Source organism: Lytechinus variegatus, chromosome 7 (assembly GCF_018143015.1).
Source record: "Lytechinus variegatus isolate NC3 chromosome 7, Lvar_3.0, whole genome shotgun sequence".
In the NCBI taxonomy this organism is placed as follows: Eukaryota; Metazoa; Echinodermata; class Echinoidea; order Temnopleuroida; family Toxopneustidae; genus Lytechinus; species Lytechinus variegatus.
Genome location: NC_054746.1, coordinates 29,947,162 through 29,957,199, shown reverse-complemented (window position 1 = coordinate 29,957,199; position 10,038 = coordinate 29,947,162). Strand labels below are relative to the sequence as shown.

At 35.5% G+C, this 10,038-nt stretch overlaps 1 long non-coding RNA gene across 1 annotated transcript; it reads left to right on the top strand.

Moving 5' to 3' along the window:
* Nucleotides 1-3,891: 3,891 nt before the first annotated feature.
* LOC121418955 lies at nucleotides 3,892-9,968 on the top strand. Its single transcript, XR_005970533.1, has 4 exons — nucleotides 3,892-4,002; nucleotides 7,719-7,859; nucleotides 8,610-8,651; nucleotides 9,605-9,968. It is a non-coding gene; the product is annotated as an uncharacterized LOC121418955 (long non-coding RNA).
* The last annotated feature ends 70 nt before the right edge of the window (nucleotides 9,969-10,038 follow it).

Genomic DNA, 10,038 nt, shown 5'->3' with positions numbered 1-10,038 from the left:
GTGTTCATGGGCTCCAAAACTTCTTGAAACGGTTCAAAACAGTCTTACAACGGTCTTACAGGAAAATTGTCTTTCAGTGGTCTTTCAGCAGTCTCTCAAGATTTTTGCGGAGATCACTGTAAGACTCATGAGAGATCATTGTAAGATCATTGAAAGACCATTGAAAGACCAGGCAAAGTCCATGGAAAGAATTCTGAAAGATCACTTATTGCATAAAAAATCTCTGAAAGACCATTGAAAGATCTCGAGAGGACTAGTCTAAGACGAGTACGACAAGAAATATCCAACTAGTCTTCCAGAGTTCTTTCAGGGGTCTTTCTGAGCCATTCCACAGAGTCGACAAATTTCATTGATCTTGAAGACCGCTGTAAGACCTCACCAATCTTTCAATGGTCTCCGTTCTGTGGAATGGGGGCCTATTAGTATTAATGAATACATTTTAGACTAAAACCGAATGGCAAATTTGCATGCTGTGTCGGCTAACAAACGCGCGGTCGCCCAGAAACGCTCAGACCGGGGTGGTGTTTCATAAATATTTTCGTCCGACAAGTTGTAAGATCTGACAAATTTCCTGTATTCTGATTGGTTGAGAAGCATTGTTACCATAGTAACTGTCGGATAAAACTTCCTACAAGTCCTTTCATGAAACGCTCCCGGACCTGGGGAGTGTTTCATCCGACAAGTTGTCAGATCTGACATCTTTCTCTGATGTTGATTGGCTGAGAGGTACTGTTACTATGGTAACTGTCGGATGAAATGGGACTTTTCGGATAAAACGTCCGACAAGTCCTTTCATGAAACGCCCCCCCCCCCCCCGATATCACCAACGCGCGTGAACGCTAGTTACTCGAGCAACATATGGAATCTGAAAATAGCTGTAAAACCGAAAAGTTTAAAGAGTTATAGAGGATTGAGTAGTTGCTTATTGGATAAATTAGAAGATGCTAGCTTGATTCGGCGAATGGAGTGCAGAGCAGGAGTACTCATCTATCAACTAATCAAGCCTCTTCTTCAACCTTTTCTGGTTTACTGTCTTTATCAGGACTACGCTCATTTGAACAAAACATTACTCGACTTTCACTGTCTACTTCCTCCTATCAATTTCAATTCTTCCTTTATCCACTTTTTTCTCTTTTTTTCGAAAATTCCACATGATGTACCGTCAACCACATCCGCTGTTGGAATGTAATTGTTTTCTTCTAAATAATGTTACACAATGTACATTATGAACTGCCGTAGTTTGTTAGTTCATGATTATTTACAAATGAATATTTCCAGGAATTCGATATTCATCATTTCCTAGTTATGGTCACATTTTCCCCAGAAAATAAGTAAAGAAAAAAGAAGATTTTGAAGGGGTCATCCAAAAGTGCTTCCCAGCCATACAAAACATGCCAAAGGAAACACATAAATCGAGTAATGTTTTAAATTTTCAGAAAAGTTTTAAATTGTTAGACAATAATTAAGCAGGTCATATTTCTTTTTCCTCCAGTTACAAAATACGAAACGTTTTGCCTATGTATGTATAATCAGGGACTCTCTCCAATGCTGAGGTCAGAAATGATTTAAATAGAATGGGTATTTAAGCGCTTATCCCGTCTGCCACGTCAGAACACCCGCCATTTTGAATTTAAAAAGACATTCATTGGAATGTATTTTGTTTCTGTTGTTACGCTTCTTCTTCTCGCGTCGTCCGTGTATGTAAATGTACATAAATAAATATTTCTGAAAGGATATTGCATGAAAAATGTAATTTCTGGTATTTTGAGTCAATATAAGCGTATTACGTAATTTAATTGATCAGACACGAAAACCACATTCCGAATTAAGCGATCGTTTTGCGCGTAGATTTCATAGGTTCTCATAAACTCTGAGTATAGTCTTTCGTAGTGAATTCTATGTTTAATTCTCAAGAAATTTATTTTTGAATTCTCTTAGAAACGTAACTTTTAAACTCCATTTTTACACAAAGTCCTTACCGTGGGGGGGGGGGGGGGTCCCACGCCCTCTACCGCTCGATCGCTTCGGTATCTCACGCTGTCAAAAATATTGTGCCCCCTTCGGGATTTTGCCCCCCCAAAACTGAAAGTGTTCCGGCGCGCCTGGGTCTATATATATATCTCTTTAAACAGACAATGCGAGCACCAGGAACAATGACAACATAGGCCCTGAGCAAATTATGTTTCATAAAGTTATGATAAATGTTTCCTATGTAATATAACATAACATGATAATTTCTTCTTTCGCACTACGTTCCTCTTTCTTTTTCTCCTTTTCCCCGTTTTTTTTTGGTCAGCGGATGGGGGGGGGGGCACGCCCCCCCATGCCCCCACCCCGTAGTTACGCCACTGTCTGTAATAATTTCCATTAAAAAACAATGAAAAACAAAAGATGAAAAAAAATCTAAAAACAAAGAAATACTTAAGGAAAAAAATTGGCTTCCGCAATTTTTCTTTGTAGAAACCTTAAAATTAAATTACAAAGATGCATGACATGTGGGGAAAAAAAGATAATTTGAAGTGAAATTTGATGTTGAATAAGCAAATAATGTTTTTCACGAATAAATTTGCATGTTTTTTTATTCATAACAAATAAAAAAAATTGTTTTCAGATTTTTTTATAATGGCTAGTAGTTTATGCGACAAAAATTGCATAAACAAGTTGCGTATGTATAATAATAATTACTGCGAAGCGCGAGCAGAAAGTTTTAATATACATGTATATTATCTAACCGGCGAAAGGGTCCTGTTTGAACTTAAAGTCCACCTCAGCGTAACACTGAAAATTTCATCAAAATCGGATGTAAAATGAACTTGGATCGAGAGTTATGATATTGTAAAATTTCGCTTAATTTCACGAATGACTTATAATGCACATCCTGGTCTGTATGCAAATGAGCAGACTGATGTCGTACGTCATCCACTCGATTTCTTTTGTATTTTAATTTTATGAAATATTTAAAAATTCTTATTTTCTCGTCATGTGAAACAGAAAACATTTGGAAAAGTATCATTATTTCACTGAACAGTTTATGGCGTTAAGTCAGTTGGTCCGTAATTGGAAATCTTTAAAAATTGAAATATTGTATAAAAAAAGAAATAGTGATCGAGTGAGGGACATCATCAACTGTTATTTAATTGTTATTTAATTTGTGTATTGCATTACTGCAATTATTATCTTGTTCTATATTTTCTTGATTATGTATGTACGAAATTTATTTTGAATGAATAATATAGATCACTACAAAACAAAACTCTCTCATTGCATATCACCGAGTTGTGCATAAATAGCTGTTTTGTGAAAAATAAGTGAAAATTGAAAATGTCAAAACTATTACATCCGATTTCGATGAAATTTTCAGCGTTATGTTTCGTTTGATTATTTTGACTTGCCCTTTAAGGACTGTTGCAGTCAGGGGTGGATCCAGGATTTTCCAAAAAGGGGATGGGGCAATTTTTTCAGAGGAAATTTTTTGACAAGCCAAAAAAAAAAGGTTTTAGGATATTCCGATCCGGAACAAAAATGAGAAGCAAAAAAGACTGAAGAAAAAGAAAGTTTTCAACCACAAATTAAGGATATTTTGTACCCGATAAAATTGACAAGCAAAAAAAAAGAAAGAAAACAGGTCTTCATTTTTAAAAGAGGGGGCACACCTCGGTTTCAATGGTATTTTTACATTACAAATTTTAATTTTGCTTCTCAAAGGGGGGGATCCGCGCCTGGTTGCAGTTACAGTTGGCCATAAGAAAATACACATTTCAACAATTTTTCGAGCTGAGTTTTTTTACGTTCGGACCCCAAAATGGAATTCTAACCACTTTTTTGTAATCATGAACAAGCCCGTGAACAAGATAGGTATCTATACACGATTGATGCGAGCGCGATGAACGAGTTGAACCAGTAAACCGGTGCAAAGTTCTAAACCGTAAAATATTATTGACGGCTTGAAAATATCTAACTTTGCAACTGCAGATTCGCCAAGTTCGACCGACACACGTACATGTAAGTATGATTTATTTTCTCATTTACTCTAGTTTGAAATGATGAAATGTATGATCTAATTTTCGTTATATGTGTTTGAACATTGTAGATTCAGAAATTATATTTGTGATGGCCATATATAGAGAATATGTTTGTGAAATGCTGCCCTTTCCGCTCTCTACTTGACGAGTGTGCGTGACGACTTGGTTAGCTGTACGGTGTGACTTGCCATGCATAGAGTGCATACCGAAGACAATTATAATTTCAGTTGCGTGCGATTATTATACACCCCCTTCGCTATTTAATAGACACGTTTTCGTGAAAAATGAGTGCAGGACCGCATTTAAGTTCGGAACAGATGACATTTTTTTATGTTCATTTTCTTACCGCACTCTTTGTGTGTGAAATATTTTGGTCACTGGTAGGAACATGTTTTTTCTGTGGAAAAATTTCACAAAAACCAAGGCAGCACTGAACTGTTATTTTTTTTAATCATATTTTCTGAGAAAATAAAGACTTGTCTTGGCCTTGGGAAGTGTGTTTTGGCCCTTTTTATTACCTTCTTCTGCTTCTGCTGATTTTGAGTGGCGATTAGATGTAGGCTATTTATATTTGACCATTGTCGCCTTTTTTATTTTGGGTGTTGCAAAATTTAAAACCTATTTCAAATATTTGAATTATTTACTGATGCAGAAATATAAATGCTTACAACATACGTTGGGTAATTAAAGGAGAAGTCCACCCCAACAAAAATTTGAATTGAAAAAAAAGGAGAATAATCCAACAAGTAAGACACTGAAAATTTCATCAATATCAGATGTAAAATAAGAAAGTTATGAAATTTCAAAGTTTCGCTTAATTGTACAAAACATTTATACGCAAGTTGGTCGGTCTGCAAATTGGCAGACTGATGACGTCACCCACTCACTATTTCTTTTGTAGTTTATTAAATGAAATATGAAATATTCTATTTTCTCCTCAAGTGAAACAAAGTTTTATTTCTCCCTGAACATGTAGAATTACCATTATTTTAATGATTTATGATTAAGTTAAGTTGGTCCTTATTGTCAAATCTGTAAAAATTGAAATATTGTATAGGCCTAATTCAAACAAAAAACAAAAGAAATAGTGAGTGATGGACATCATCGACTCTCTCATTTGCATATTGCTGAGTTGTGAATTTAACCGTTTTGTGAATTGTAAGCGAAACTTTAAAATGTCATAACTTTCTTGTTTTAGATCCGATTTTGATGAAATTTGAAGTGTTATGTTCGTTTGATTTTTCTCTATCGATTCAAATCAAAATTTTCTGGGGTGGACTTTACCTTCAAATTGAAGGTAAAGTCCACCCCAGAAAATTTCAATAAAACTAAAAGGCAGGTCGTTAATGCAATTGATTGCTCACTTATCATGATTTTAAAGTTTTAGAGGTTAGCTTATTCTTTGCCCAGCTTAGCAACCAATTGGAGCTCAGTTTTGCCGAGATTTATAGTGAGTTGCTGTGCCGATACATTTGTAGCATACATGTGCTTTTATAGTTTTTACCATATGTTAGAAAATGATTTTGATCTAGACTCCCTACCTAATGTGGAGGGGGGGGGGGGCTACATGTCTTCACATCCAAAATTGAATGTAAGATAAAACATGAATTTTTGTAATTTGAATTTGTAAAAATCATTAAAGATATTATTCCTTATATTCTTTCAATATAAGTGTATTAAACATTTCAAAATTTTGGCAATATGCTTACGAAAAGCCATGGTTGGTCATTTAAAGATTGGGAAAAAATATTATTTCACACGCAATTCAGGTATTTTATTAAACGAAATGGCTGTATTTTAAGGCCTTTACATGATGCGTCTGGAGTTCAATAGTATTTCATAATTTTTAACTGAATTTTTAATGAATATTTGTTTATGTAATCAGATGTAAGGGTCACTGAGCAGATTAAAGGTACCACACCACATTAGTTTGCAGAAGCCATCCAAAGGGATTGAAAAAAAAGGCCCAAAATACATTTTCCATTTTTGTCTCACCTGCGAAGCAGAGTGAGACTATAGGCGCCGCTTTTCCGACGGCGGCGGCGGCGTCAACATCAAATCTTAACCTGAGGTTAAGTTTTTGAAATGATGTCATAACTTAGAAAGTATATGGACCTAGTTAATAAAACTTGGCCATAAGGTTAATCAAGTATTACTGAACATCCTATTAGAGTTTCATGTCACATGACCAAGGTCAAAGGTCATTTAGGGTCAATGAACTTAGACCATGTTGGAGGGATCAACATCGAAATCTTAACCTGAGGTTAAGTTTTTGAAATGTCATCATAACTTAGAAAATATATGGACCTAGTTCATTAAACTTGGACATAAGGTTAATCAAGTATCGCTGAACATCCTGCACGAGTTTCACGTCACATGACCAAGGTCAAAGGTCATTTAGGGTCAATGAACTTTGGCCGAATTGCAGATATCTGTTGAATTCCCATCATAACTTTGAAAGTTTATGGATCTGATTCATGAAACTTGGACATAATAGTAATCAAGCATCACTGAACATTTTGTGCAAGTTTCAGGTCTCATGATTAAGGTCAAAGGTCATTTAGGGTCAATGAACTTTGGCCGAATTGGGGGTATCTGTTGAATTACCATCATAACTTTGAAAGTTTATTGGTCTAGTTCATTAAACTTGGACATTATAGTAATCAAGTATCTCTGAACATCCTGTGCACGTTTCAGGTCACATGACCAAGGTCAAAGGTCAATGAACTTTGGCCGAACTGGGTGTATCTGTTGAATTACCATCATAACTTTGAAAGTTTATGGATCTGATTCATGAAACTTGTACATAAGAGTAATCAAGTATCACTGAACATCCTGTGCGAGTTTCAGGTCACATGATCAAGGTCACAGGTCATGTAAGGTCAATGAACTTTGGCCATGTTGGGGTTTTTTGTTGAATAACCATCATATCTCTGTAAGTTTATTGGTCTAGTTCATAAAAAGTGGACACAAGAGTAACCATGTATCGCTGAACATCTTGTGCGAGTTAGAGTAGTATTCAAAGTCAGCACTGCTGCTATATTGAACCGCGTGATGCAGGTGAGACGGCCAGAGGCATTCCACTTGTTTGTTTTCTCAAGAATATTTTTTTCCTTATTCTTTGATGGGATTTTACCTTATTTCCCCTCCACTTTCCATTAAAGCAACTTTATGTCCAGAAGGAATCCCCTTTACAATGGAGGATTGGGATACAGTGCCATAATTAATGAATCAATTTCACATAAAAGTGCCTAATGGAGTTTATACTAGGCCACAAAATCTGTGAATATGTAGCTTTAGTTTTTAGTTTTATTGTTGAGACCTAGATCACCACTTCTTCAGACATTTTGAAAGTTGATTTCTATTTGAAAAAAAAGACCAGTAGATCAATATTTTCCACTGATGAGGGGTACAACTCAGTGGCTTCAATGGCAATCCCAGGGCTTGAACTAAATTGTGAGTACTCGAGCATTTCAACCTTCTCCCTCTGATCATTCCCTCCATGACAGATGGTCAATCAAAACAAAGGATTTCTCTGAAATTATCAGCACTGATAATTCAGTCAGTGCTGACTCTTTCATGAAACACCCCTCCCCTGCTTCCTACCCCGATCATAGCCAACAGGTGATTTTGAAAGTGAATGAATACGGTAGTTTCTGATTTTGATTTCGTGGTTTCCCTCTATTTTTATTACAGAATCAATCACAATGCCTAACAGTGCTTGGCCAGCTCAGCCCATGAAGGTCTTGGGACCTCAGATTAGACATTGGGGACCATTCATGGTACCTTGTATGTTGATTACCGGTTATGTTATGGCTAAGGCTTCACTAGCAGGATGTAAGTAAAAGTTATGTTGTTTCATGTAGACATACCTCATATCAGCTTTTGATGAAATGAAAATTAAGTGTTAACCCAAGAATAAAAAAAATAAAGAAATGCAAATGTAAAATGTGAAGAAAAAAAAGGTGTATTGGAATTTGGAGCCAGCAATGCAATATCCCAATATGAGTTAGTAATCACCTTAGCATCTTGCTTTTTTCTTTCTTTTTTTTGTTGCAATGGAGCGCTGGCGGATTCCTGAATATACAGTAATCCAACAAATGAAACTACAGTGTTTGTGTGAATAAAATCTTGTTCCAAAATTAGAGGGATATTGGTACAAATCCTACCCCATGCAATAATTTCAAGAAATTCTTTCACAATGTGCTGCACTTGTGACTTGACCCGGGTGAAGTACATGTAAATGGGTACCTAGTGGGCATTTCAAAAAGCTGTAAGTTATGAGCGACTATATGAACGACTGGTAACCCTTTCTTAGGAGCTAAATCCACTCCAATGAAAACTTTGGTGTACATAATTTCGCTCACCAGTCATTTATAAAATGGCCTATAAGTTATTAACAGCTTTATGCGCCCACCTGGTAAGATTTATTCCTTGAATGCTTTAGTGCCTACAATGGTATCCCAGCTACATGTATAGCCAGGGTAATTACATGCATTAAGAGAAGTAGAGTATTTTAAGGCCTACATAGGTCTGTAGTTGAATAGATATTATAAATATAGTGTTTCTGTTCATTTAATTCTGCAGACAGAGCAAAGAAAGCAGCAGCAGCGGCAGGTGGTGGATCAGGTAATTACCCTTTCAGATTTTTAGTTCTCTTTGTGCCATTTTCAATGATTCTCCATTCATGTTGACACATTCAAATGAATTTAGATCTCCTTATTTTTGCACTTGGTAACATTAAATGTGGTTGTGATTCAAAGAAGTAGGGAGAGAGGAGTAGAGCTATCCTAGAACTGTCTTGGAACTGGGAGAAATCCTGAAATCATTTCAAGAATGAATACCCTCTCTGAATATTCCCTCTAATACTAAGTGGAAAGTTGCCATTAAAGGGCAAGTCCCCCCAACAAAAATGATATTTGATTAAAAATAGAAAAATCAAACAAGCATAACACTGAAAATTTCATCAAAATCCAATGTGAAATAAGAAAGTTATGACATTCTAAAGTTTCGCTTAATTTCACAAAATAGTTATATGCACATCAAGATCGGTATGCAAATGAGGGGATCAATGACATCATCCACTCACTATTTCTTTTGTATTTTTATTATATAAAATATTTAAATTTTCTTCCCGTTGTCATGTTAAACAAAGTTTTATTCTCCCTGAAAATTGATAATAATTATCATTATTTAAACATATTGTTGTTCAATCAAGAGTGTCCCTATAGTCAAATCTGTAAAAATTGGAATATTGTATAAATCAAACAATCAAAAAAAGAAACAGTGACATCATCAACTCTCTTTCTCTCTCATTTGCATAACACTGAGTTGTGTTTACAACTATTTTGTGAAAAATAAGCGAAACTTTAGAAAGTCACAACTTTCTTATTTTACATCCAATTTTGATGAATTTTCAGCGTTGTGCTCGTTTGATTTTTCTCTATTTATTCAAATCAACTTTCTTCTGGGGTGGACTTGTCCTTTAAGGAAATTGAACAGTCCACCAAACAAAGAGAGAACAATATGACTGACTGTAATGATGTCATCTCTGCTCTCTGTCCTTTTCTCCCTCTCTACAGGTCATCATTAAACAATGATTGGTCAGGATAACAACTCTCCTTCAATCTACAAATACCAAACATGAATCGAGCTGTATTCTACTTTGACACACCACCGGAAAAGTTCCTTTTTGCAACAATATCAGAATGGCGTTGCATCATCTGCCCACTGCGATATCATCAAGAACTCCAGATGCTTGGATACATTATGGAAACATTTCTGCTAGTACCTTTTTTCCTCGATGTTGAACTGTTTTCCTGACCCATCATAACTTTAGTAAATTAAGCCATTTTTGTAATTAGAAAATGTATTGTAAAAATAACATTTCTTCATTGCTGTGGAAGTTGTATGTGCAAATCTTGCATTAAATATATGAATCATAAATTAGAACCATAAATCTTGTTTGTAATATTGTGTGGGAGGGGATGCTGCTGGCTGTCAAAGATGTTTATGA